This window comes from Trachypithecus francoisi, unplaced genomic scaffold, assembly GCF_009764315.1.
Source record: "Trachypithecus francoisi isolate TF-2019V2 unplaced genomic scaffold, Tfra_2.0 Lachesis_group19, whole genome shotgun sequence".
NCBI lineage: Eukaryota > Metazoa > Chordata > Mammalia > Primates > Cercopithecidae > Trachypithecus > Trachypithecus francoisi.
The window spans coordinates 44,723,524-44,749,831 of record NW_022681464.1 but is presented as its reverse complement, the minus strand read 5'-3'; the positions used below and the strand labels follow the sequence as shown (position 1 = coordinate 44,749,831).

The following is a 26,308-nucleotide window of genomic DNA, read 5'->3' as shown; positions in this document are numbered from 1 at the left end:
TGGGGCGTGATGGCGAGGTCAACACATCCACGGCCCTGAGCAGCAGGCGCTGTTAGGTATCAATGGCCTGTCCCAGAGCAGGATGACGTGGAAGAGAAGAGGCTCAGAATTCATTCAAAATCTTTGAGGCCAAGGGCCTGGGCCATGTATCTGAGATGTCCAGATGCTTTACTGAGTATTTTCTTTCACTTGCCTCATTTCACTGAGCCAGGACGGCTAGACACTGGGCTGCAGCAGACGAAGGACGCCAGACTCAAAGGCGTTCGGTGTCACCTGCCTCCCAGAGACAGGATCTTAAGGTTCACTCTGTTCACCTGAGGGGTCCTTCCACGGCCCTTGTGGGCAAGTTCCCCAATAACTTGATTTTTTTTTCTACTTACATTTTACTGTCACTCCCAGCAAAACTCAGTCCGACTCAGTTCTCCAGGCTGCACACGTGGCCACGGTGGCCCCCAAGCTTCTCTGAAGCTCAACAGTAGCATTTCTCTGCTAGGCTTAGCCAACTAGGTATTTAGTTTCACCAAAATAACTCACTCATTTCTTTTTGTAGTAGCTTTAGGGGTACAAATAGTTTTGGGTTACACGGATTAATTGTATCCTGGTGAGGTCTGCACCTATCACCTGAGTAGTAGATATTGTACCCAGTATGTAGTGTTCCAGCCCTCGCCCCACTCTCTTCTCCCCAGTTCTGAGTCACTAGTGTCCACTGTACCATTCTGTTTGTCTTTAGGTTAGCATAGCTTAGCTCCCAGTTCTAAGTGAGAACATGTAGTATTTGGTTTTCCATTCCTGAGTTACTTCACTTAGAATAACGGCCTCCAGTTCCATCCATGTTGCTGCAAAAGGCATTATTCCATTCTTTTATACTGCACATCTCTTTAGACAATGCCTTCCAAATTTCTCTTCAACATACAGCTTTGTTTTTCTTATGATTACAAAGATAACACATTCAAACAACACAGAAAAGAAGAAAAAGGAAAGTCAAGATCACCCGAAATCCCATTTGCTCATCATGAACTGTACAAATTGTGCAATACCAAACCAGTATTTCTGGTGTCTGCCACACTGATGGGCCCAAGGGGGCAGGTGCGATTTTGCCCCAGCTCTGCTAGCTCATCTCTGTGGAGCAACATATATGGGCTGCGTGTCCATGGGATGGGGACCAGGCAGCCGCGAGGAGCCATGGGGACTTCACTGCACTGGCTGTGCTGCCGTCTATGCTTTGACTTAGAACTGAGGCTTGTGCCTGCAAACCTTCTTTGGGCACATAGAATAAATAAGTAGCAAAGGGAAGGTATTATTGTGTGACCCTGACCGGCCTAATTCCCGGAGCCTGCTTCCTCCCGTGTCATTTCCCATCCTCCCCGCATACCTACCTCTGCCCAGTCAAGACTGACCTTTGACAGTGATCACTCAGCTCCTGACAAACTTTCACTGAGACAGAATTGGCTTAGCATCTCCTAAACCAAAACGATTCTGCAGGAACAACAGGGTGTCAGCGCTAAGCAGTGCGGTCCAGGCGGGGAAGTTTAGGGACTTGAATCCCAGGGCAAGCAGACCTGGCAGGAAATCACCCCTGACGAGGACCAGCGCGCTCAGGCTCAGGATCCCAGTCAGCAGAGCCATGAGGTCCCAGGAGCAGTTAAATGAAGCAAGGCTTTAGTGTGGCCTGTGAATTCTGTGTACTCTCCTAGAGAGTATGCTTTTACACACATGACTTCGCCACAATTCCCAGAGCCGGCGCCGGATGAATGGAAGGCAGGGAGGGTGGGCTCGCGGAAGGGAGGGGCATCCTGATGCTCGGAAGGAGGTCGAGTCACCGCTGGTGATGTGGGGAGAGGCCTGGCCCTGCCACCACTCTGTGTGCTGTGGCCCTCCCGGAGTGAATGGGAAGATTAAAAGGCACATAGTCCTGGAGGAGACCTACACAGGACACAGCCAGCTGCGATCTTCAGGAAGGGGGTCACTTCTCGGGGGGAGCCTTGCGGCTCCTAGGATTTGGCGGACTCAGAGTGGCAGATTAGTGCAGGGGAGGGCTACAAGGCGTGCGAGGGGGCGGTGAATGCGGAGTCGCTGGGGCACTGCGTTTCCTGAGAAAGGCAGGAAAACCTGGAAAACGCTGACTCCTCCTCTCACCTTCCATATCAATTCCTTGTGAAATGCTGTCAGTTCCCCATCCCAGTATAATGTGAATCCCTCTCTGCAGCCATTCTCTCTGCCCAGGCCACCATCCCCTCTCACCTGGGTTAAAGCACAGCCTCCTCCCTGGCCTCTGGCCTCCAGCCTTGTCGCTCTCCAATCCATTCTCCCTATTGCAGCCACAATCATTTATTTATTTATTTATTTATTTAATGCCATCTACCCTGTGAAATGCCACCAAAGTGGCTTCCCTTTGCTCTCAGGAGGACATGCAGACCCTGCAGCTTGTCCTACAAAGCCCTCACCATCCCTCCCCTACCTGCCCCTCCATCTCCACCCTCACCCTGTCCTGACTCACCTGCAATGCTCCTGCCCTGCACCATGGCCCCAGCTCCTCCTAGCAGGCATCTGTCCCTCACCTCACACCAGCTGCTCCTGTTCCCTTCTCCTAGACCACCTGTGATGGTTAATACCTAGTGTCAACTTGATTGGATTGAAGGAGGCAAAGTCTTGATGCTGGATGTGTCTTTGAGGGTGATGCCAAACGAGATTAACGTTTGAGTCAGTGGCCTGGAAAAGGCAGATCCACCCGCAATATGGGTGGACACCATCTAATCAGCTGCCTGTGCAGCCAGGGTATAAAGCTGGCAGAAAAATGGGCAAGGCCAGACTGGCTTAGCCTTCCAGCCTACATCTTTCTCCCTGCTGGATGCTTCCTCCCCTCAAACCTCAAACATCAGACTCCGAGTTCAGTTTTGGAACTCGGACTGGCTTCTTTGCTCCTCAGCTTGCAGATGGCCCATTGTGGACCTTGTGACCAAGGGAGTCAATACTACTTGCTAAACTCCCATATATATATATATATGTGTGTGTGTGTGTGTGTGTGTGTATATATATATCCGATTAGTTCTGTCCCTCTAGAGAATCCTGACTAATACACCACCTTTCTCGCTTTTCACCTTGCCTATTCTTGAAGGAGCTGAAAAGTCACTGACTATTGCATTCCTTCTTGATCACACCAGATTGGGTTATTTTCATCAAAGGGAGAGGTTCTCCACCCTGGCTGAAAAGGAAGGTCTCCTGGAGAGTTTCAGTACCAATGCCCAGGCCCCATTCTCACCCAGAACAATTAAATCAGACTCCCTGGGGTGCTGGGGGTGGGTAGGCTGGCCAGACCAGGTGAGTCTAACAGAGAGCCACGTTTGAAAACTACTGACCATGGGCTCAGTTACGCTATGCTCTGCTGCCCGAGCATCCATCCTGTACTTCCCATATCAGGGCACTTACTGTGAAATGACAGTGACTAGCATTGTCAGCACCTCGTTAACATCATAGTCATCATGGCATGCCATTCTTTTTTGTTTTTTAGAGACAGGATCTAGCCCTGTCACCCAGGCTGGAGTGCAGAAATATGCTCATAGCTCACGGAAGCCTCAAGCTCCTGGACTCATGCGCTCCCACCTCAGCCTCCTGAGTAGCTGGGACTACAGGGCACACTATTATGCCTGCTTAATGTTTTTTATGTTTATATTTTGTAGAAATGGGGTCTTGCTATTACCCAGGCTGGTCTCGAACCCCTGGCTTCAAGCAATCCTCCCACCTCAGCCTCCTGAGTAGCTGGGACTACAGGGGCACACCACTATGCCTGGTTAATGTTTTTTATTTTTATATTTTGTAGAAATGGGGTCTTGCTATTACCCAGGCTGGTCTCGAACCCCTGGCTTCAAGCAATCCTCCCACCTCAGCCTCCTGAGTAGCTGGGACTAGAGGGGCACACCACTATGCCTGGTTAATTTTTTTTTTTTTTATATTTTGTAGAAATGGGGGTCTTGCTATTACCCAGGTTGGTCTCAAACTCCTGGCTTCAAGCAATCCTCCCACCTCAGCCTCCCAAAGCACTGGGATTACAAGCATGAGCCACTGTACCTGGCCCCTTGCACGTTATTCTAATATCCATATGTCTCTATTTCCACATTTAAATTTTGGAGACAAAACCTCTCTTCTCTGTCAAGCTCCTTTCCAAAGGGTGGTTAATTTATAAAGGGATAACACCTGTTTGCTGCTTGGCCACTTAAGACACCAGGTGCTACATCTCCAGTCCCTTCTGTTGTTTTGACTCAGGAAACCAAGCCAACTAGTGAGGCTACATGTTGGAATTGAGCTTGCTGGAGGCTTTTAAACTCCAGTTGCAGGTGCCAAAGCATATCTGCACAGAAAGGCTCTCTTAGCCGTGGTTTGGACAAAGAACTGTTCTCGTCATTGTTTATTATGAAGAGCTTGCAGAGATTCTTGTGGATTACTCAACAGTGCCTATGAATCTGACCTCTGTTGATGGCTGGGTGAAACTAGTGTCATTGTTTTTAGAGCACAGCTAATAACACTAGCTAGAATCACTCAGGGCCAGTTAATCAGAAGGAAGAGGCGATAACAGCATCTTTATGATATACAGTGATGTGATAAGATACAGACGTAATGAGAACTCTTTTCTTCTGGAAAAGATTAAAGACATAAAATCCTGGCTTGGGAAAAAAAGACTCTTTGTCCTGCCAGAAAAAAGTGACCAGATGTCTTGATTTAGACAGAAAAGGACCTGATGTTTTAGGACCGATCCCCCATCTGTGAGGGTTTTTTTTTCTTTTGGTTATTTTCCTGTTTCCTGGGTTCATGAGGCACCACCAAAAATAATCTGAACTTTCCTTGGAGCTGCCTTCCTCCCCTGGAAGGCAGTGGGCCCACACAGAGGCAGGAGCAATGGGGCTCAGGGCACACTGGACCTTCCCAAGTGTGAAGAGGTGGCCCAGGGAGTGTGCACTGAGAGGGCTTCCTCAGCCCCCATCAGATCATAGGGGTGGCACTGGCTGCTTGCTGAGAGCAAGTGGGACCTAGACCTAGCCACCGGGTGAGGACTATGGAAACACTTCTGATTTTCCTTCCATGAGTACCCACCAAGGGGACCCACGAACCATGGCATAGCGATCAGAAGAGAACCCCAAAGCTTTGGGAGAGCTGTCCAGGGAGACGGGCGTTTGTGCGTTTCCCGCCGCGACACAGAGGAGGACGCTGTGCTGGGTGTCTCTTCTCTTCTAAGTTGAGTGGCCTCTGTGGGAGTGGGGTGAAGCTTAGCCGGGGTGGACGAGTGTGAATCTGCCTCGAACTAACCAGCCATGTGGCCTGGAGCAAAGTAATTTCCCTTCTTCAGGCCTCTTGCTTCACCTGTGAACTTACAGGGCTGGCTGGAAGACTGGCCCTAAAGTCCTCACAACCAGGACTACAACCACTGTGGTTGACACTGGCTCTCATGATTCCGCACAGAGCCCGGCACACAGCAGGCCTGCAATCAAAATCGTGGCATGAAATCCTGAATGCCTCCAGGGATGAAAGCGCCTCTGAAGGTCCCATTTGGTCCTCAATTTTGTGATCCTTACCAGATTTTTTTTTAATCATTCAGCCTGCAAAATTTTCACGGAGCCCAGCCCTCAGTGACTTTGCTCACTGAGCAATGAATCCACGCGATCTGCCTAAAAGCTAAAACCTCTGTGGGAATTCCCATAGGAAACCACGAAAAAGTAAGGCAAAGGGAGAGATTAATCATGTTGAACAGCCTCTAATTTCTAGGCTCCAGTTAGCTGTGGGATGCTCTACATTTGAAAATATGATCTGAAACTCACTATTGCCAATTATCAGCTTTTTGCCTTTAGACAAGTTGCTTGAAACCTCTGAGATTTTACTTACACCCATCTGTAAGGTTGGATAACAATTGCATTGATCACATACACACACCTCTACACACACACACACACACAGTTGTTTTGATGATTAAATGGGAAAATATTTGTGAAAACATTTTACAGCAAAAAGTGCAATCATATGCCAGGCTTTGCTATTGTATAAGCCCGTGTTATCGCTAGGACCAGCGTAAGTGGAGGGATACTAAAGGCATTGACTGGTGCCACTTTAAAATCCAGCGAGACAGGCATCTTCAGAGCATGCCACTCAGTGCTGCCACTTTGGTGTTTTGAACATCAAACAAATCTTCTGGAATAACATTTTGATGTTTTTAGTATACACAAGTGAAGAACATGTGGATTCACTTTCACTGCATATATACACCAGGACTGCAGAGGAACGTCCTGGGGAAGGAGTGTGAGATTTGGTAGAACCCCAAGGTTCTCAAAACAAATACAATAATTCAAGGAAAAGGAAAACTAATATTTAATGAGTGCATGATATTGGCCAGACGCTTTATACATATTATCTCATCGTCACAATAACCCCATGAGACGTGGACAGTGTTTATAGACAAAGCAATTGAAGTTCAGAGAGGTGGAGTTTTTGCACATAGTCACAGGGAGGGCCAAAGCTAGGACTCGAACCCAAGTCTTATAGAAGCTAACGCCTCTGAATTCTCCTGTGCTCAGCACTGAATGGGGTTCCTGACTCTTGGGGTGTAAAAATGTTACCTTCCCTTGGAAAACATGAACTCTCCCCCTGTGCTTCCTGGATCTTAAAAGATCTGCACATTGATATGTTTTCTTAGTCCCTGCTGAGAATGGTCCATAAAACGGCCTCACTTTGAGAATCAATGCCGATGACCACCGCATTAATACTGAGACAGAAATGCATTTCCAAGTGCATTTGCTTGCTTATTTAGTAAATATTTATGTGTCTTGGACACTTGGCCACATCTCAGCCACATCATGAAATACCATACTTAGGAGCTTTATATTGGAGCAGAAGATCTTTGATAAACACTGTGGAAATCATCGTGTAATTCACTAGGACTTTCTGGCTTTGCTGGAAGCGTCTGGTGAATTCTCCCACCGCATTCCCAAGAGGGCACTAGCTCACTGCCTTCCCATAGGAGAGAGAGAGAGAGCACTCAGTCTCTTCTCCAGCCTTCCAGAGTCTTTCCAGCAAAATGGACCCCACTCACCTGTCAAGGAAGCTTGATGAGGCCCTTGGTGGGGAAGGGCCTGGCAGAGCCTTCCATCAGGCCTAATGATGTGCTGGCCAGCACACAGGGAATGAGAGGCACCAAAGGGAATGGCCTTCTGCTATCTGATGATCCCAGGTCATCACGATGCCACAGGTCCACAGCCAGAGCTGGATGCACAATCTGTGTACAGGGCATTGGGGAGGATGAAAGTGAATGGACACTCCAGGTGACTATGTCCATCCATCCCCGATGGAATTTTCCACCACCCTCTACAGACAAAGACAAGCATGGGCTTGTTGGTGGACACAGCTTCAGTTGATGGTGCATGCCAGGACCACAGTGCACGGTGCTTGACTGACCCTCTTATGCCATCGTATCCTCTCTGCTGTGTGACACATACAAGTCTCAGAGATGCTTGATTATAAGAACTCACTATTAATCAGGCCAAAGATGGATTTCTGATCTCATAAGTGAAAAAAACCTCAAAGGGGAATGTTTTCTAAAGTTGATATTTCACTGTTTTGCTTTGCAGAAAACACACTTATATTTAATAGCATTTTATAGCTTATAAGGTACTTTTATTTTTATTAGCCTCATGTACCATTATCACAACTCCTAAGGTAGTAGTTATCGCTATTCTCACTTGAAAGGTGTGAAAACTGGCTCTAAGAGAGGTTAAGATATTTGCCAGCGGTTGTCCACTTTGGTGCTAAGGTTGAAACTTAAACACAAATCTTCTGGCCAAAAAGTCTGCAATTTTTCTATACCACCTCTAGCTCTCTTTTGACATTTTGCTCATCCTATAGCCATTGCCTTCTTGTAGATAGGAATTACATCCTCTTTCTACTTATTACAGAGCCCAGTATTAACGCAAAACACAAAACACACAATATTTTCATACTGAGCTTGTAGTGAAGACTTTTACAAAATAATGGAGTAGATGAAATTAAATACTATTAAGGACCATCATGTGATTTCTGTTATTACCCTCCCATAATCTGCCTATGTCACTGTAATCATCATGGGAACATGTTTTCCTTGTTTCCATATTATGAGTGTACATGTGTTATTTTTATTGGCCACATAATACTTTATTATATTCATGAACCATAACTTCAACCCATTTCTCCACTTGGTCCTTTCAAGTTATTTTTCCATTTTTTCCTTAAAATCAAGTTGTAATGTATCTGATTTAGGAAGCCCAAAGCTCGGGAAGTTCACCCCTGGGTATTACCTGTTGTGCCTCTTCTGACACGCCCAGTTGGCCAGGCAGGTGGAATTCTGGTGTGAACCTGAGCTACTTGTTAAAAATTAAAACTTCTGGCCGGGCGCGGTGGCTCACGGTGGCTCAAGCCTGTAATCCCAGCACTTTGGGAGGCCGAGGCGGACAGATCACGAGGTCAGGAGATCGAGACCATCCTGGCTAACACGGTGAAACCCCATCTCTACTAAAAAATACAAAAACAAAAACTAGCCAGGCGAGGTGGCGGGAGCCTGTAGTCCCAGCTACTCGGGAGGCTGAGGCAGGAGAATGGCGTGAACCCGGGAGGCGGAGCTTGCAGTGAGCTAAGATGCGGCCACTGCACTCCAGCCTGGGCGACAGAGGGAGACTCCGTCTCAAAAAAAAAAAAAAAATTAAAACTTCCGAAGCTCAGGTCAACTGCATCAGAACCCCTCTGGGAGTCGGAGTCAGGAATCTCCATTTTAACAAGCTTCGCAGTGACTTCACACACCCTAAGGTTTGAAAACCACTAGTTATTTACGTGAACTTAAATAGAGCTGGCTTCTGCAGCCAATTTCATGCCTTTAATTTGACCACGTGCATCTAGTTTGTGTCTCTAAAGTCTCCACACCATTACATAGCACCTCTCACGTTCTTGTCCTAAGAACACAAGGACAGGGCTGGAGGACTCTGAGCCCTCAAGGAGGAGAACGTCAGGCTTCATCTCAGCCAGAAGAGGGGGCTGTCTTTCAATCCTTCACACCAGACCCAGTAACTGGCTGGTGGGGGAAGGCTTCTGTTTGAAAATATCCTTGGCAATTTCTCCAACAATTACCCAACTGCTGCATAAACTCTAGTATCAACACTCAAGACCACCCAACAGAGAGCGTCAGGCACACTTGCTACATCAGCCTGCCATCGTGTGTGTGCGCGCGCGTGTGTCTGTGCATGCGTGTGTTACTAAACAAAAGGGACCACAAAAAAGGGTGTGTGAGATTTTCTCGAAATGACCCCAGAAGAACCCTACAGAATGTATTTTCCAAAATATCGATTCAACTCGAACTTGGAGAATACTCCTTTTTACAAAAGTCATGCCCGAAGTGCCTTTTGGCACTCAAAGGCGCGGCGGACAGGCGCTGCGGGCAGGTGCGGCGGTGTGGATGCAGAACATGTTCGGGAGCTTTGGGCTTCATTGGTACAGACGGGAACAGCTCTACATGCCCACGACTGGGCTTACTGCTTTGTACCAATAAAGTTCCCAACCCTTGCTTGATGCGTGGAGAGGCAACCTCCACGAGCTAGGCTCTCTTCATGGTGATTTCTCTCACGGCCAGCTTGATGCCTGTGGCCGCGGTATCAGAACATTATAAAGAAAAGCCTTCAGGTTTTGGAGTCAAATATCCTGGGATCTGAATCACAGCTCAGCAGCTTACCAGCTGTGTGGTCTTGCATGACTCAGTCAACTGGCCTCATCCTCAATTTTGCATCCATAAAAGGGGAAACATTGTAGGATGATGTAGGGATTGAAAATACGAAGAAATGCCTGAAGCCATCCTAGAACCCTCTTAGAAGTGATTAAAAACAAGTATTTTAATGGTCTAATGATCCCATTCGATTCTGCCAATATTTACTGAAGGCTTGTCATCTACCAGGCGCTGTTTCAAGCACTTGGGACAGATGGATCCCCGCCCGTATGTAACCACCTCATGGCTTTAGCGTAGTTCTGGGACCTTTGGTAAACCAGGACAGGGCAGTAGGTTTTTGTCACTATTTTCCACTTGTGTCTGCTGCAAGCCCAGTGGAGGTAGCAACCTCAAAGTGCTGACAATTGTCTCCAAGGATTGCCTCAAGGAGATTGCTATTGTTTAGTAGTATTTGTGGCACATCCTCGAACTGGCAAAGTACTCAAGAGATGTGCTGGGGCTGGAAGCCTGGGGGGCTGGCCTCTAGTCTTGGGTTCCCATTAACACACAGTGGGATCTGGGATCCCCTGCTTCATTTTCCCTGCCAATAAGTTAAGACCAGTGTCATTGCTGAAGGAGTACCAATAAATGAGCCTCTCTCTTCTCCATGAATAAATTGGGAATTAGAATAAGAAGTGAGAGATGAGAACCCAAACATCAGCTCATTACTGATAAGAGCGTGAGAGGCAGTGAGGGCTGAGCTGGACAGCAGACAGCCCCCCATGGACCCCACAGCCAGTCACTGCTGCCTAGGGAGGCAGGGTAGAGTGGGGGAGAGAGATGGGGGGTTGGGGGGTAGAAGAGAACTCCCTGCATGCAGCTCCTGCAGAAGAGGGGATCTCACTGAGCATGCTCAGCCACTCCCCAAAATGCATCCATCCAGCCATTCTCTCCAGCTCCTCCAGAGAGGGAAGGGGTGGTAACACGAAGCCAAGTGAGTGCCGAAAGAAAACCTTCGAAAACAGGAAAAGCCAATGCTTTTACCTCTCTAAAATGTAATCAGATGCTGTACTGTTCAGTTGATGGATCAAGTCACCATGAGGCAGAACAGTCGAGAAGTTCCACGGATCTGAACTGCTGCTTCGTAATAACAGCCAGGGAACCAGGATCCATCCCTGGAGCGTCCAGAGGCCTGATTCTGCCGGAATTCTGAAGATACAGAGAGAAACTGGTTGATGCTTTGAATCCCTTATGTGAAGTCCAAATAAGCCCTAGAAAAGCATTTCTCAACTTGCTACTTGCAACCCATTCGTGGGTTGTGAAATTACAATCAACTTTTTACAAATTAAATATAATCGTCTATATTGGAGTACTCGGCTGTACAGGCATTGTTCCATGAAACGTCGGGCTCAGTATTATTTACATGGGGATTGGGGTGTGATAGGGTGGGTCATGATGCTACACGTACCTCTTACTGGAAATCACAATTAAAACGCTCTGCCCTTGCAGCAGTAACAGGTTTTTAATTGATTACAGTGCGAAGAAGTCCGCCTTTGGTGTGAACGGCACATGCTGAAGTTGGCTGGTTCAGCACCGGTTTGTTGAACCTCCTCCACTCGGCCTCCTGTCCCACCGAGGTGGGAATCCCACTCATCTCTGCTGCCATGCAAGTGAAATGTGCAAAACTAAAAAAGTTAAGATGCTGATGTGAGGAACAACAGGCCGCAGCTGTGGGTGGCGATCCCGGCTTCCAGCCAGTGCGTGCTGGAGACCCTGTCCTCTGCGAGGCCGCTTCTGGTGTCCAGTCCTGAGCCTCAGGGACCTCGTGGGGATGGCAGTGGCAGTAGTGTCCTGAGGATGTCTGTCCCCGCCTGCTGTAGCTAAGCTCAGTTCCTGGCTGTGTTTCGCCTGTTATTCCGGGCCCTGTCGCCTCCAGGCCTGGTTCCTGCCCCACTGGAGAGTAAGTGCGGCACATAGGGGCCTTGCATAAAGCTGCTCGCGTCCTGTCCGCCTGGCTCTGCGTCCCATGCGGCGTCCTGCCAGGCCTGGCCCTCACATCCAGGGCCCTCTGTTTTCCTCTTTGCCATAGGGCTCCCTTTAGTGGCAGGCAGGCCCCCTGGTGTCGCAGGGGTTTTCCCTGCAGCCCCTCAGCTACTTCAGGATCTGCTGCTTCTCTCTCCTGTTTTATCCAAACCAATTGGTCCTGTGGCTGCACCATTCAGGACCCTATTTCAGTAAGAGCTACCCCAGTGAACTGTTAACATTATCCTAAGTGAAATGGCTCAGAAAAACAGAAAGCCAAGAACTGCACGTTCTCACTTGTAAGTGGAAGCTAAACAACGGGTGCTCACGGACATAGAGAGAAGTAATAGACCTTGAGGGCAAGGAGGGGTTAGGGATGAAATATTAGCTACCGGGTACAATGAACACTAAGTGGGTGGTGAGTTCACTAAAAGCCTAGACTATACCACTACACAGTATATCCTTTTTTTTTTTCCCCAAGACAAAGTCTCGCTCTGTCGCCAGGCTGGAGTGCAGTGGCGCAATCTTGGCTCACAGCAACCTCAGCCTCCCAGGTTCAAATGATTCTCCTGCCTCAGCCTCCCCAGTACCTGGGTTACAGGTGCCTGCCACCGCACATGGCTAATTTTTTGTATTTTTAGTAGAGGCAGGGTTTCACCATGTTGGCTGGGATGGTCTTGAACTCCTGACCTCAGGAGATCCACCCACCTTGGCCTCCTAAAGTGCTGGGATTTCAGGCATGAGCCACCACACCTGGCCCAGTATATCCGTTTAACACAGCTGCACTTGTATCCCTAAATCCATAACAATAAAAATAAAAATTTTTAAAGCAGAGGGTAAGCAAAAGTTTGTATAAAAAAGATGTGAGACAAATAAATATTTTTTAGAAAAATTAAATTAAAATGTGTATCAAAAAATAAAATAAACTGCTTAAGAAAGGAGCCAGGCCGGGCGCGGTGGCTCAAGCCTGTAATCCCAGCACTTTGGGAGGCCGAGACGGGTGGATCACGAGGTCAGGAGATCGAGACCATCCTGGCTAATACGGTGAAACCCTGTCTCTACTTAAAAAAATACAAAAAACTAGCCGGGCGAGGTGGCGGGCGCCTGTAGTCCTAGCCGGGCGAGGTGGCGGGCGCCTGTAGTCCCAGCTACTCAGGAGGCTGAGGCAGGAGAATGGCGTAAACCCGGGAGGCGGAGCTTGCAGTGAGCTGAGATCCGGCCACTGCACTCCAGCCTGGGTGGCAGAGCAAGACTCCGTCTCAAAAAAAAAAAAAAAAAAAAAAAAGAAAGGAGCCAATGGTTTGATGCTTCACCCTGTCCAGTGGAGCCCATGATCCAAGAGGTAGCCTTCAATGCCTTCAACCCCTAACATTCAAATTGAAGATTTCATTTGTTGGGGTCCTGCCTTGAGTGAAATCCTTTTATTCTCCTATGTGATTTAAAAGACAACTGCATAAAACAATACAGACTGATCACATTCTGATGGCTCCCAGCAGGGAAGCCCCAGCCTTCCCTCCTCTCTCCACCCAGAGCAGCTCCACTTTCACCTACTCTATCTAGCAGGGCTCCACCCAAGCCTGCGTTTGAAAAAAAGGAAAGAAAAAGTCCCAAGGCCATGGTATTAACAGGAAGGATTCTAAAAAGCACAACCCCTTTTCAGGATGCCGTGCCTAATCCCCAGAACTCGCTGACTGTGGCAAAATATCACACCATGATTAGGTTCTAGTCTACAGCACAGTTGGCCTTTGGATTGGGAGATTGTCCAGTGGGTCTGACCTAATTGCAGGAGCCCTTAAAAGCAAAGTGCTTTCCCTGGCTGCTGGCAGAAGAAGAAAGCAGAGAGACTCGGAGCAGAGCTCAACAGAAGCCATCGCCGCTTTGGAGAAGGAAGGAGACTCATGCTCACTGAGCACCAAAGATGTGCGAGGCATCCCGCACACCCTCATGAAGCATGCTCATCCACTCCCATTTCACCGACAAAGGAAGGGAATCCAACTGAGATCAATAATTCTCCCCCAAGTTGAATAAGGTAACTAGGATCCCCCAAGATCTGGCTTTTCTCTCACAACTAAATAAGAAGATAACCAGCACATTAATAGGCTTATAAAAGGCCCAATAAACAGTTCACAGAAACAGAAATATAAGTGGCCAAAAATGTTTGAAAATATGCTCAACCTAATTCAAAAATAAATATATGCAGTGTAAGTGAAATATTATCTATTAGTCCATTGATATAAATTTAAAATATTAATAATACCAAGTATCAGTGAAGGTAAAAATATAGGCACTCTCATATATTATTAACAGAAATGTAACATGGAGCATCCTCTTGGGAAATCAATAGGCAAAACTTATAAAAATTCTACATACATATAGCCTTAGACTCAAAACTTCTCAGCTAGGAATTTACCCTACAGACAAAACACTCACAAAAGTATGCCAGTGCATCTACATGATGGTCACTTCAGTATTATTTGTAATAATAAAAATACAAAAAACATAAGAGAATAGGTATTAAGTATTCTTACCACAAAAATAAGTATGTGAGGTAATGCATATGTTAATTAGTTGATTTAGCCATTTCATAATATATACATATTTCAAAACAACATGAGCACAATAAATATATGCAATTTTTAAATTTGTTAATTTAAGAAAATTTAAGGCAGAAAACAGCAATCTATAGGCACATGGAAAACTATGATTGACCCATATGATACAATATCTACATAAAGGCTAAAAAGAATCAGAATGTGATCAATTTGTATTGTTTTATGCAGTTGTCTTTTAAATCACACAGGAGAATAAAAGGAGTTCAAAAGAAATGTACATTTATACTTTCCTTTCATATTTACCTATGTAGTTACCTTTATCCGGTTCTGTGCTCTTTATTTCTTAATATGGATTTCTTCAAGTTAATAACTAATGACCTTTTACTTCAGCCTGTATATTATATTCTGTAGGGCAAATTGGCTGGCAAGAAATTATCTCAGTTTTTGTCTATCTGGAAATGCCTTAATTACTTCTTTAATTTTCACTTATTGTTTTGCTGGATGTAGAATTCTTGGTTGACAGTGTTTTCTTTTGGTGCTTCAACTATGTAATCCAGCTGTTGTCTGACCTCCATGGGTTCTGATGAAAATATTTCTTACGTATGTCTTGTATGCAATGAGTCACTTCTCTCTCCTACTGCTTTCAACAGTTTTATTATAGCGTGCCTAGGTGTGGAATTTCATCTTTTTTGCGGGGGTTGGGGGGTGCAGAGACAAAGTCTTACGGTCTCACTCTGTTGTCCAGACTGGAATGCAAGTGGCACAAACATGGCTCACTGCAGCCTAGAATTCCTGGGCTCAAGCAATCCTCCCACCTCAGCCTCCTGAATAGCTGGAACTAGAGGCACACACCACCACTCCTGGCTAATTTTTGTATTTTTAGTAGAGACGTGGTTTCACCATGTTGCCCAGGTTGGTCTCAAACTCCTCAGCTCAAGGGATCCACCTGCCTCAGCCACCCAAAGTGCTGGGATTATAGGTGTGAGCCACCACACCCAGCCTGAGTTTATCTTATTTTGAGTTCATTGAGCTTCCTGGATGTTAAATTAACGGTTTTTTAATCAAATTGGGGTTTGGTGCCATTATTTCCTCCAACATTTTTCTGCCCTTCCCGTGTCTCTCTTCATTCTGGGATTGTATTGTGTTTATGCTAGTGTTTATGTTGGTCCCACTTGGTGGTGTTCAAAGGTGTCTTAATCTCTGTTCATTTTCCTTCATTCTTTTTTCTTTCTGCTCTTCAGACTGAGTAATAACATTGACCTATCTTTAAGTTCACTAATTATTCCTTCTGTTTACTCAAATCTTCTTTTGAAACTTTCTGGTAAATGTATCATTTCAAATTGTTGTACTTTTTAACTCCAGAATTTCTATTAGTTTCCTTTCTATAATTTCTACCTCTTTGTTGACGTTGTCTCTTTGGTGAGAGATCCTCATGGTTTCCTTTATTTCTTTGTGTATAATTTTCTTTAGCTCTTTGTGCATATTTCAAACAATTGATTTAAAGTCTTCACCTACTAAGTCCAACATCAGGGCTTCCTCAGAGACAGTTCCTATTAATTGCTATTGTCCCCTTTCTATAAAGCTACATTTCATGTTTTTTGCATGTGTCATAATTTTTGTTGAAAACTAGACATTTTAAATAATATTGCAAGGGCTTTAAAGTCTAGTCTGGTGAAACAGAACATTCACACAAGTCAGGCGAAGCAGATTTTATTACTCACACATAGGCAGCGAGGATAAACAGAAGCTTAGGATTTATGGTGAACCAGTCCCCCAAGGCTCAGGAAAGCTGCCCAGAGCAGATGGAGTCTCATCTGTGCTTGCCCCATGTGAAATCCCAGCTGAGGGACCCTGAGAGCACTCTGCTCTGCATTTTATACCCTGGATGTCACTTTGTTTGCTGAGCTCAAGCACTGCAGAACATCCTGTTCTGGGAGGAATAAGGACACAGCTGTGGTTGTTCCAGATATTTTCTCCTTATCTCTGGATGTTGTATCTTGGTACATTCTGCCCAAGAATTACAAGAAGAGTGGGGAAGAGCTGGATTGGCCAAGGGCATCCAGGGATCTGTCCTCTTGCAGATATAATATGGAAACTCTGAAAATCAGATTCCCCCTACACCTCACTCCCTAGAGTATTTTACTGTTGTTATTCATTGCTGTTATGTGTTGCTTGTTGGCTGGTGATTTTTCTGAACTAAACTCTGTAAATTCCATGTCCTTTGTTGTCGTGGCCACTAAAAATCTCTGTTTGGTTAGCTTTGTGGTCAGCTAATGATTAGAAAGAGGCCATCTTTAAGTGCCTGGAACTAACAAGTCTCTCAGTCTTTGCTCAGTGTGACTCAGCCAGGCTGTTTACAACTCTGCCTTATCATTCACTTCCCACTGGTGCAGAATCTCAAGACTAGTCAAAGATGAGAGCTCATGGCCTTATCAAGTCTTTTCTGAGAATGTGCTCAGCCCTGGGCATGAATATGGCTCTCTAGAGACCTAGGAATACGTTGAAGCTTTTCAAAGTCTGTATGGACATCTCACTTCCCAAATTTCTTTTTAAGCTTTTGGGTCAGCCTTTTATTTGCCCCAGCTGTTATCCAGTGAACTGTTATCCAAGTCGCTGAGATGTTCAATAATTGCCTCTGATTTTTTTTTCTTTTTTTTTTTTTTTGACAAACAGCCCTGGAGAAAAGTCTGTTTACACTTGGAAAGCTTCAAGTCAACTCAAATAAAGACAGCCTTGAGAATGAGATCTTGCAGGGAACCCACAGAAAGGTCAAATGCTGACACTTCTCTGGAAACAGGCCTTTGAAGGAGCTCCATTCCTATTCTACCCTCTCCATGGCTGCTGGTTTTTCTGTAAGTGAAGGCTGCATATATTCAGGACTACCATGGAGACCAGGGGGTAACGGTGTATATGGAAAGAGAGCAAATTAAAACATCATAAAGCTCATTGCTTTTATGAAGATTCAGACATTTTTCTTGAGCAAACACTTCTTGAGTTGCTGCAAGCCTTTGGTTAATTTCCAGAGTTCTGAAAAGTTGATTCTGACAGTTTTTGCTGCTGTTCTCATGGCTTGTACGGAGGAGGGAATTTTTGGAGATCTTTACTCCCTCATTTTCACAGATGTCACTCTCTTATTTTATTTAATTTTAAATTAATTTAGATTTAAATAGCCACATGTGATTAGAGGCTACTGTATTGGACAGTGCAAGTCTATAAAATTCAATATGAAGTCAACTAGCCCATTAAAAGTTAACTCAACTCCAATATAGATATATACAAATACAGTAAACTCAAAATCACGGTGGAGGAGGCAGGCCATGCATTATCTCCATTCTGCAGTTGAGGAAACTGAGTTGAGAGTCAACATGTGGAAAAGAGAAGCTAAGAATAACCTCCAGCTGCCGAGGAGGCCTAGGCACAGCTGCTAATGGGGTATAGGTGTCCTCAGCCACCGGCCCCACAAGAAACTTGGGGGCAGATGACACAACTGCTTTCCAGCAGTCAAGTGGAAGAAGCTGAGGTCTCATCACTGCCATGTGCAGAGATGCTCCAGCTTCTCTCTAATCATCTTTTTTTCTTTTCTTTTCTTTTTTTTTTTTTTTTTGAGACGGAGTTTCGCTCTTTGTTGCCCAGGCTGGAGTGCAGCAATGCAATCTCAGCTCACTGCAGCCTCCGCCTCCCAGGTTCAAGTGATTCTCCTGTCTCAGCCTCCCTAGTAGCTGGGATTATAGGCACCCACCACCAGGCTCAGCCAATTTTTGTATTTTAATGGAGACGGGGTTTCACCATGTTGGCCAGGCTGGTCTCGAACTCCTGACCTCAGGTGATCCGCCCATCTAGGCCTCCCAAAGTGCTGGGATTGCAGGTGTGAGCTACCACACCCGGCCTCTTTAATCATCTTATTAGTCATTCTATGGATCACCAGGAAGCCAAACAAAATGAAAATCTGCTGAATTTAAAACATTCTGATGCCCTTATTTTTTCCAATTCAATCAATTAAAAATATACAGTTCAGTTTCAAACTGATTCACGGGAGTTTAGGATTAAAGATTTTGTTCTCCTGGTTGGCTGGGTTTTCCTTGTTTCCTTTTTCTTTTAATCTTCTTTTAATCTTACACTCCCACTTATGGTTGCGTAAACAATGGACGTTCAATTTCTGCACTCAGCAGGTGAGTGCAGCTCCCTCTAGTATTAGCTCATGGCTCTCTCCACTTCCAGTCCCTGGGAGACACACGTTTGCCAGACTCCATCACATTGTCCCAGGCAGGAGTGCCACAGGGCACCCAGAGTTCCCAGGCACCAGCTAGTAGCAAATCACACCAAGTACTTGTGGCATTTGTTTCAAGAGGGCACACTGCAGCAGGGTGAGGTAGGAAGCCTGTCCCAAGGTGTCCACTAAGTTAGACAATCCAGGGAAACCTTGGTTTACTAATCCAGATTTCAACCTGCCAAACCAGCTCCAGGGCAAGACTACCAAATTTGCTTTGTATCATCTTTTAAGAGACTCGGTGCAAAGTACATAAGTGATGATGTGTTCATACAGAGAAACCCCATCCTAATTCCCAAAGACACCTTCCCCAGGGAGCCGTCCCTGACTCCTAGGCTAAACTGAGAATGCCTCCTCTGTGCCTCCCTGTCCCTGAGCATAAACAGCAGGACACTCCACATGCTATTCGGAAATTACATGTTGCCATGTTGCCCTCCCTAGTCAGACAGAGAGATTGCTGGGGACAGAAGTCTTATCTTCATTACCCTAGCACCAGCACTAGCAAGAGGCCTTAGATGTTCCCTGTGTGCAATGATCTGTGTGTATATCCTATGTATAGATGTCCTGGGCTCAGTACACAGTTGTTGAACTCAACCCAGGATGGCTATGCCAGGACAGAGAATGTGGCTTTTAAGGGACCCTAACAGCCAATTTGAAAAAACAAAAACAAAAACAAAAAAACTTGATCCTTGATTTAATCACGGGATTTCTACTAATATATCACACATTTGGGGTTTTTCAAGTCTTTCTTCTTCCTCTTACTACTGATCACGTCATTCCCCTATGCCATGCATAGCACAGCCATGTGTGTTTGATGGACACATGTTGATTAGTACATTGACAGACTTGCTGTCTCTGATGCCCCGGCAGGGAAAAGCCAGATGGCAGGGCCTCAGATATCAATGGCTTACGTGGGACCTCCTTACTTTCGTTCCTTCTCCCAGGGAAACAGTTGCAGTCATAACAGAAGTGCACATATTCAAAGTCTGCTCATGCTGTATGCCATGTGGTCAGGATGGACAGTCATCTCCCAGGGCAAGAGGGCATTCCCAGCTTCCGCCTGGGTACATCTTCCCTGCTCTTGGGCAAAACCACCAGCCAAGATAAAGCTCACGTTATTGGTGGACTTGATTTTTATGTCATCTTTATCCATCATTTATGTACTTGTTTAAAATACAAAATATGTTTACATATTTAACAAGTGTCTTGAGCACTCGCTGTGTGCCAGGTGCTGTGCTCAGCACCACTGGGTACAAAGATGAACTAAAATGTGGGTGCTCCCCAAGGCACCTGACGCCAAGCATGCATAAAGGAACTGGACAAAACCATGGGGTTGAGATGAGAAAATATTAGGAGGAGGAGGGAGAATAGGAGAAGAAGGTGAGCAAGGACAGTCCCTTGAGACAGATGTCTAGGTGGGAGGAGGATGATGGATCTGAGAAGGAGCAACACAGGGATGGAAGGAAACCGAGAACGCCACTGCCAGAGTCTGCTGGGGCCCGACTTCATGGATTCACCCAAAACCATGCATGCCTTTTACCAAGCACAGGGACACAAGGGATGCCACGCAGGGCCTGAACTCCAAAAGCTTGGGCCCAGTGAGGAGCCTGAGCTTCTTTCTCAGTGTGAGGAGGAGGTGCCAGGCCAGCTGGGAAGCCCTGTGGAAAGCAAATCCATGTGTGGCCTGGCCCAGGCTGTGTGTCTCACAGAGGTTAGCAAAGTTCTCCCATCACCAGGTGGCCTGAGCTGGCTTACTTGGAACTTGCTTGTAATAATTTTGACTAGGTTAGTTACTTAGTAAGGCTGTTCACCCTATATTGACCGAAGCATAGACTCTTTTGACAGTGGCCCAATTTCGATACTTGTTACTCCTGACTGCAAGGTATGGATCACAACAGACAACATCCTCAGCACCCTACAATGTACTGGCTACACTGTTCCCCCAACAACTCTTCAACACCACACCTCCAAAAAAAGTTCAGCCCTTCCATCCAAATAAAGAAAATGTATGGCTCGATGGGCACAGTGGCTCATGCCTATAATGCCAGCAATTTGGGAGGCTGAGGCAGAGGACTGCTTGAGCCCACAAGTTCAAGACCAACCTGGGCAACATAGTGAAACCCCATCTCTACAAAAATTTTGAAATTAGCTGGATGTGGTTGTGTGTGCCTGTGGTCTCAGCTACTTGGAAGGCTGAGGTAGAAGGATCGCTTGAGCCCAGGAGGTAGAGGCTGCAGTGAGCTATGATCGCACCACTGCATTCCACCCTGGGTGACAGAGTAAGTCCCTGTCTCTCAAAAAAAAAGTCTACGTCGGGATTTACCAATGCACATCACTCCTACGGGACCGTCCGTCTCCTGGTACCTGGATCAGGATGGGCAGCACTGATCTTTAAAGCTCATTCCATCCTAAGAGGCCACCATGGTTTCCTGCCTCCGTCCGATCTCAGATTTGCCATACCACTCCGATCCTTTCTGGGACCGAGTTTTCTGCCTGGGTGATGCGGTCCAATTAAAAGTGAAAGAAGGAATGAGACCAGTGAGATCTAACCAAAGAGAACCAAAACCAGCAAAAGCATTCCGGGGAGAACAGGCAATCTTCCCCCAACTTTACCCAGTGGTTTTGAGCCTTTCATTTCTCCATTCAAAAGCTATTTTAAAATTTTTGACTTGGTCCTAAACAATGGTTGAGGATTTTAAAATATGACTATCTATCCTGTTTAAACTCCTTCAGTGGAAGTAACTGAAAACACTACCTTGTTTCTTCCTTCTGGGATTCCAATGTTTAAAACACATCATGTGTTTTCATTCTCATACAAAACTCTTTGTAAGAGTTTTCTTTACTTTCCATAGTGATAACATTTTTAAAAAATTTAACTCCATTAAGACCAAATAATGCTAGCAATGCAAAAAGATCAGGAAAAGACCAGTGGGTTCGACTGGGGATTAGAATCGGGGTTTGTCTGTACTACTGAAGGGAAAACTATGTCACACATGCACAAAATTGAACCTAAACAGGTCACGTTCTCCTGAAGGCCAGCAAAGAAAACCGTGAATCATTATAAAACCCTTCCACATCTGGAGTGCTCACTGAACCGGATTCCTGAAGGCAAGCAAACAAAAAGCTGTTCTTTTGCAAGCTTTTGCTGGATGCCCAAATGTGTCAGAAGAAGAACAAGTATCTACTAGCAGGTTGGCATTAAGAAAAAAGTCAGTATTAGAGAGGAGGGAAAAAAATCAGGGAGGCTATGTAACTGGAGTTCTACAGCAGCTCAAAAGTTCAGAGTAACAAATGCGTGGCCACCAGGTGACTCATGCCCCTTGCTGCCAGGCACATGGAAGGGTCGAGTGGAGAGGCACTCACATGCACTGTGACAACCTCTGAGCTGCTGGAGCTGTAGTCAGGCCAGTGAGTGCCCCTGGCTGGGCCGGGAAGACTGGCCTGCGCTCTGATCCTGTCCCTCTGGTATCGTTCAACCCAGTCAAGCCTGTTCAACAATTTCTTCTCTAAAACAGGCTCTTTGATGCAGCCTCATTTTGTGTTCAGTGACATGAAAGAGATACTGATGCTGATTATCAAAGGCATGCCTCCCAACCACAAGCAGCTAATGCCCGCGGGATGTAATATTATCTCTTCCTCCAACTTCTGCGTCCTCCTGCTGGGAAGGGCTCAGTGGCCGCAGAGAACATCTTTTTTCCCCTACTAATTTCACATCAGATATTAATCTGAGTGGGAGGAACATGGATTAATACCTTAAGCTTGTAGGTCACACTGAGGTGAACATGCTCCATAGATCTAAATGCCACGGAGACAGAGCAAGCTGCCTCCTGGGGCTCCTGAGGAAAAAGCCTCCCCTGAGAATCCCCAGGGCTATTGCCACCCCTGGCCCACCCTCTAGAGGCCCATTACGCCATCCCATAGAAATCTGTGTTAATAACATCTTCAGAATAAAAGAGTATCTTCCCATCCTAGGATAATTCTTTTCCATTCTAAGCATTCAAGATAAAATGTCCAACAATCAAGGTGTCAAATAAACCCACATGTTTACAGTGGAATTGCATACAATTTAAAAGGATATTTCATGATGGGCAAAATGTTCATGATATATCAAAAAGAAAAATTTTTGATTACAAAACATTATGTACAGCATGACTTCCGTTTTGGAAAAATAAAATAAACTGAGTTGAGCATGTGTGTTTGTGCTTGCATAGACAAAAGTCTGGGATGAGGCCCACCATGCCAGCAACAGCGGCCATCTCAGAGTAACAGGACTGCACGCGGCTTGCCTTTATTCTTTCTTTGCTAATATATATTTTCGAATTTTTCCACAAAGTATATTATTTCCTTAAATTACAGGAGCTTGGAATTTGGTCAGATGATGCACAGTCAGGAAAAGGAAGTTGTCCTTTCAAAGAAACAGTTCATGTGTGTAGAGAAAACAGCCATACCCAAAGGGCAGTTTGTTTGTTTTTTTTTTGCCAGAGCCTCATTCTTTCCCTGAGACTGGAGTACAGTGGCGTGATCTTGGCTCACTGCAACCTCCACTTCCCGGGCTCAAGCAATTCTCCTGCCTCGGCCTCCCCAGTAGCTGGGACTACAGGCATGTGCCACCACGCCGGGCTAATTTTTGTATTTTTAGTAGAGACGAGGTTTCACCATGTTGGCCAGGCTGGTCTCAAACTCCTGAGGTCAAGTGATCTGCCTGCCTCGGTCTCAGCCTCTGAAAGTGCTGGGAATACAGGCGTGAGCCACTGCTCCCGGAAAAAGTGCTTATTTTTAATGATGTTTATGTTTTTATTTTAAATAACAGCTAAGCCAATAACATAACGATTTCCTTTGTCCTTGCTAACAACACCTGCCGATCCACCCATCTCTCGGCACCAGCAGTCTGGAAGAGAAATCTCAAATTAGTTGAGAAAATGAGGTGGCCAAAATTGTTCTTGCTGTCTACCTAACCTCATTCTCCATCAGTCTCTTCATGGAGGAACTGCGTGAGGACCACACACGTTCTGGTTGCTCTGGTTCTGGGATTAAAGGGAAAAAAATGTAGGGAAACTGTAAATCCTAATTCACCATACAAATGTGAGTCTATTATCGTACTATTATTATCATCTGTGTGATATCTTGGTTTACTTAACTTTAAGGCAGCCTGAGTTTCAAACCTGCAGTAGAAGGAGTGAAGGCTGAGATGCCCTCCCGCCATGGTCTCTCTGACAACCGCTGGGCTGAGGAGAGTCTCAGACCTCTGGCAATAGACTGAGATCCTAGTCTAATCGCAGAAGGAAGGATGCAGGCAGTGAGAAGCTGAGGGAAGATTCGGAGCAAAGACTGTTGGTGGAAAGGCTCAAGAGTATCTGACCCATTGAAGTCATCATTACAGGGGACGGATGGAAAAGACTATCTGTAGAATTGTATGAAAGTCAAAAGTTCTACTAGAATTTCTTGCCGTCTAGAAATGCACACCAACCCACACATGCACGTGCGCACACACACTCCATGTAAACAGTACACACAAGCATGCACACAGATTTTGTCATGTGTGTCCCCTCCCTAATACACACTCCTGGAAGCTCACACTGTTTTCCTAGTTCCACAAGAGGTTAGAAAGGCTGCGTGGGTGCCAGCCAGCCCTGCCCTCCCCCGGCTTCCCGACATTACAAGTATCAGCAGGTCCATAAACAGGCAAAACCCTAGAGGCTCGCCTGGGCAGCTGGGCTCGGGTCTGATTTCCCACATCGGGCACTCACAGATTTACTGCAGCGGGATGAACGTTGCTCAGAGCATGTTTCTCACCCTCGCTAAACTAATATTTGGTCTCCGTCCCCTGGAACAAAACACAGCCTCCGTGTCTGCTGAGCAACCCTGTGCACAACAGAAGAGTCAGGCACGGAATTGGAGCCAAACGACAAGGAAATGCAGTTCATTTCTCTTTTTCTTGAGTTTTAAAAATACCTCTCTGCCTTCCTAACCCCGGTCAGATCTGACGGAGCATGAGCCCCTCCTCACCTTCAGAACTTCACCCCCACCCGCACCCTTCACACCCCAGGGCGGCGGTTCAGGCTTCCCCGGACACGCGCGGCCCGGCCTCGGCCCCTTCTCCCCGGCATGAAGTCGAGGGCACTTTTCCCGAGAGCCACTGGGAGAGCGCCCGCGTCTGGACAGAGCGGAGACCCACCTCGCGGGCCCAGGACTCTGCAGTCTTCCACCGAGCTCAGGGCTAGGACACACACTCGCTGAGCGTCCCCAGGTGCCCCTCACCGCGCTCGGGGCCGCGCTTCCGGAACACGGGGCCGCCACCTGCTCGGGCCTGCCGGGCTCCTAGAGCGGCCCCGGGGCCTGCAGGCCCCACCTCCCCCGCGGGGCGGGCGTCTGCTGCCCCCAAGCGGCCGCCAGCGAGGTCCTCGCGGCCCAGGGGGGGCCTTTCCCCGGGGTGTGGATCCGCACCCCCATCGGCGGGCACCGTGGTACGTGCAGTTAACTCTGAGTCTCCGCGGGCCCTCTGAGGGGCCGGGGTCACCGAACAGACCTCAGGCTGTCACCTACCAGCCATGCACACTCAGCTGTAAGTGCAGCAGCTCCCACTTTCCCTTCTCCTCCTTGAGTTCAGCGCAATGGAAAGAAGAAAAGCGAACCTGCCAAGCGGCCTAGTCCCTGGCGCGCCCGCTCTGTTAGCGGCGGAGCATGTTGTGATTCAACTCCCCAGAACCTTCCTTCTTGTGATAACACCCCTGCTACCCGCTCAGGGGAGAGTGCAAGACACAGGCCCTGATGTGGGGACGCCATTGAAGAAAATAAAGCCCTCCCCAAATAGGGGTAGAGATAACACGCAAGATGCCCACTAAAATTGGAATGCAGAGAACCCACGTGTAATTTTTTTTTTTTTTTTTGAAGCGGAGTTTCGCTCTAGTTGCCCAGGCTGGAGTGCAATGGCGTGATCTCAGCTCACTGCAACCTCCGCCTCCTGGGTCCAAGCGATTCTCCTGCCTTAGCCCCTGAGTAACTGGGATTACAGGCGCCCGCCACCACGCCCAGCTGATTTTTTGTATTTTTAGTAGAGATGGGGGTTTCACTGTGTTCGGCAGGCTGGTCTCGAAATCGTGACCTCAGGTGATCCACCTGCCTCGGCCTCCCAAAGTGCTGGGATTACAGGCGTGAGCCACCACGACCGGACAGTAATTTCTTAGTGTAAGTATTAATATATCTCGAGTGTTGCATAGGACACACTTACTCAAACATTTTTCATGCATATCTGAAATTCAAGTTTAACTGGATGTTGTGGGGGGGATGGATTGTTGTTTTGGTGTTTTGTTGTGTTTGTGGGTTTTGGTTTTGTTTCTAACTCCACCAACCGCATCGCCAAATGCCAAGCGTCCTATCTGAGCAGGACCAGAACTCCTGAAGCCCCTTCCCACAGCTGCTGCTCCGCGACACCATCACAAGTGGGCTAACGTGGAGCAGGCATTTTCCAAGTAGAAGGAAAGCAGTCAGCCGCTGAAGCCAGGGCTGGAGGACGCCTGTGCCTGCTTGGGGCCCTGCAGCCCGCACCTCTTGAGCTCAGCGGGCACCTTAGGACGAGGCACCGCTGGCTCCGGGAGTTGCCTCTTATCTGATCCCAGCCAATATTTTCTCAAAGTCAGACGTGAAAAACACTTTTAAGGCCTCAGCATCGCCCAGACATCTGTTATTCATTTTCTTTGGCCTTGATTTGGTCTTAATCGTTTGTAAGGGCCCAGGCATGCACTCCACTATCTGATTTGGGTTCTGCGC

At 46.7% G+C, this 26,308-nt stretch overlaps 1 long non-coding RNA gene across 5 annotated transcripts in view; it reads right to left on the bottom strand.

Annotated features, from left to right (window-relative positions):
- LOC117064155 overlaps positions 1 to 24,989 on the bottom strand; it is a 42,061-nt gene extending 17,072 nt beyond the window's left edge. For 3 of the 5 annotated variants that reach the window (XR_004429291.1, XR_004429289.1, XR_004429292.1), the window contains exons 1-3: positions 24,717 to 24,989; positions 10,745 to 10,909; positions 7,073 to 7,255 (exon numbers count right to left, since the gene is read on the bottom strand). This is a non-coding gene — a long non-coding RNA (uncharacterized LOC117064155). The remainder of the gene's footprint in view (positions 1 to 7,072; positions 7,256 to 10,744; positions 10,910 to 24,716) is intronic. The other 2 variants (XR_004429290.1, XR_004429293.1) reach the window with 2 other exon arrangements.
- Positions 24,990 to 26,308: the final 1,319 nt, after the last annotated feature.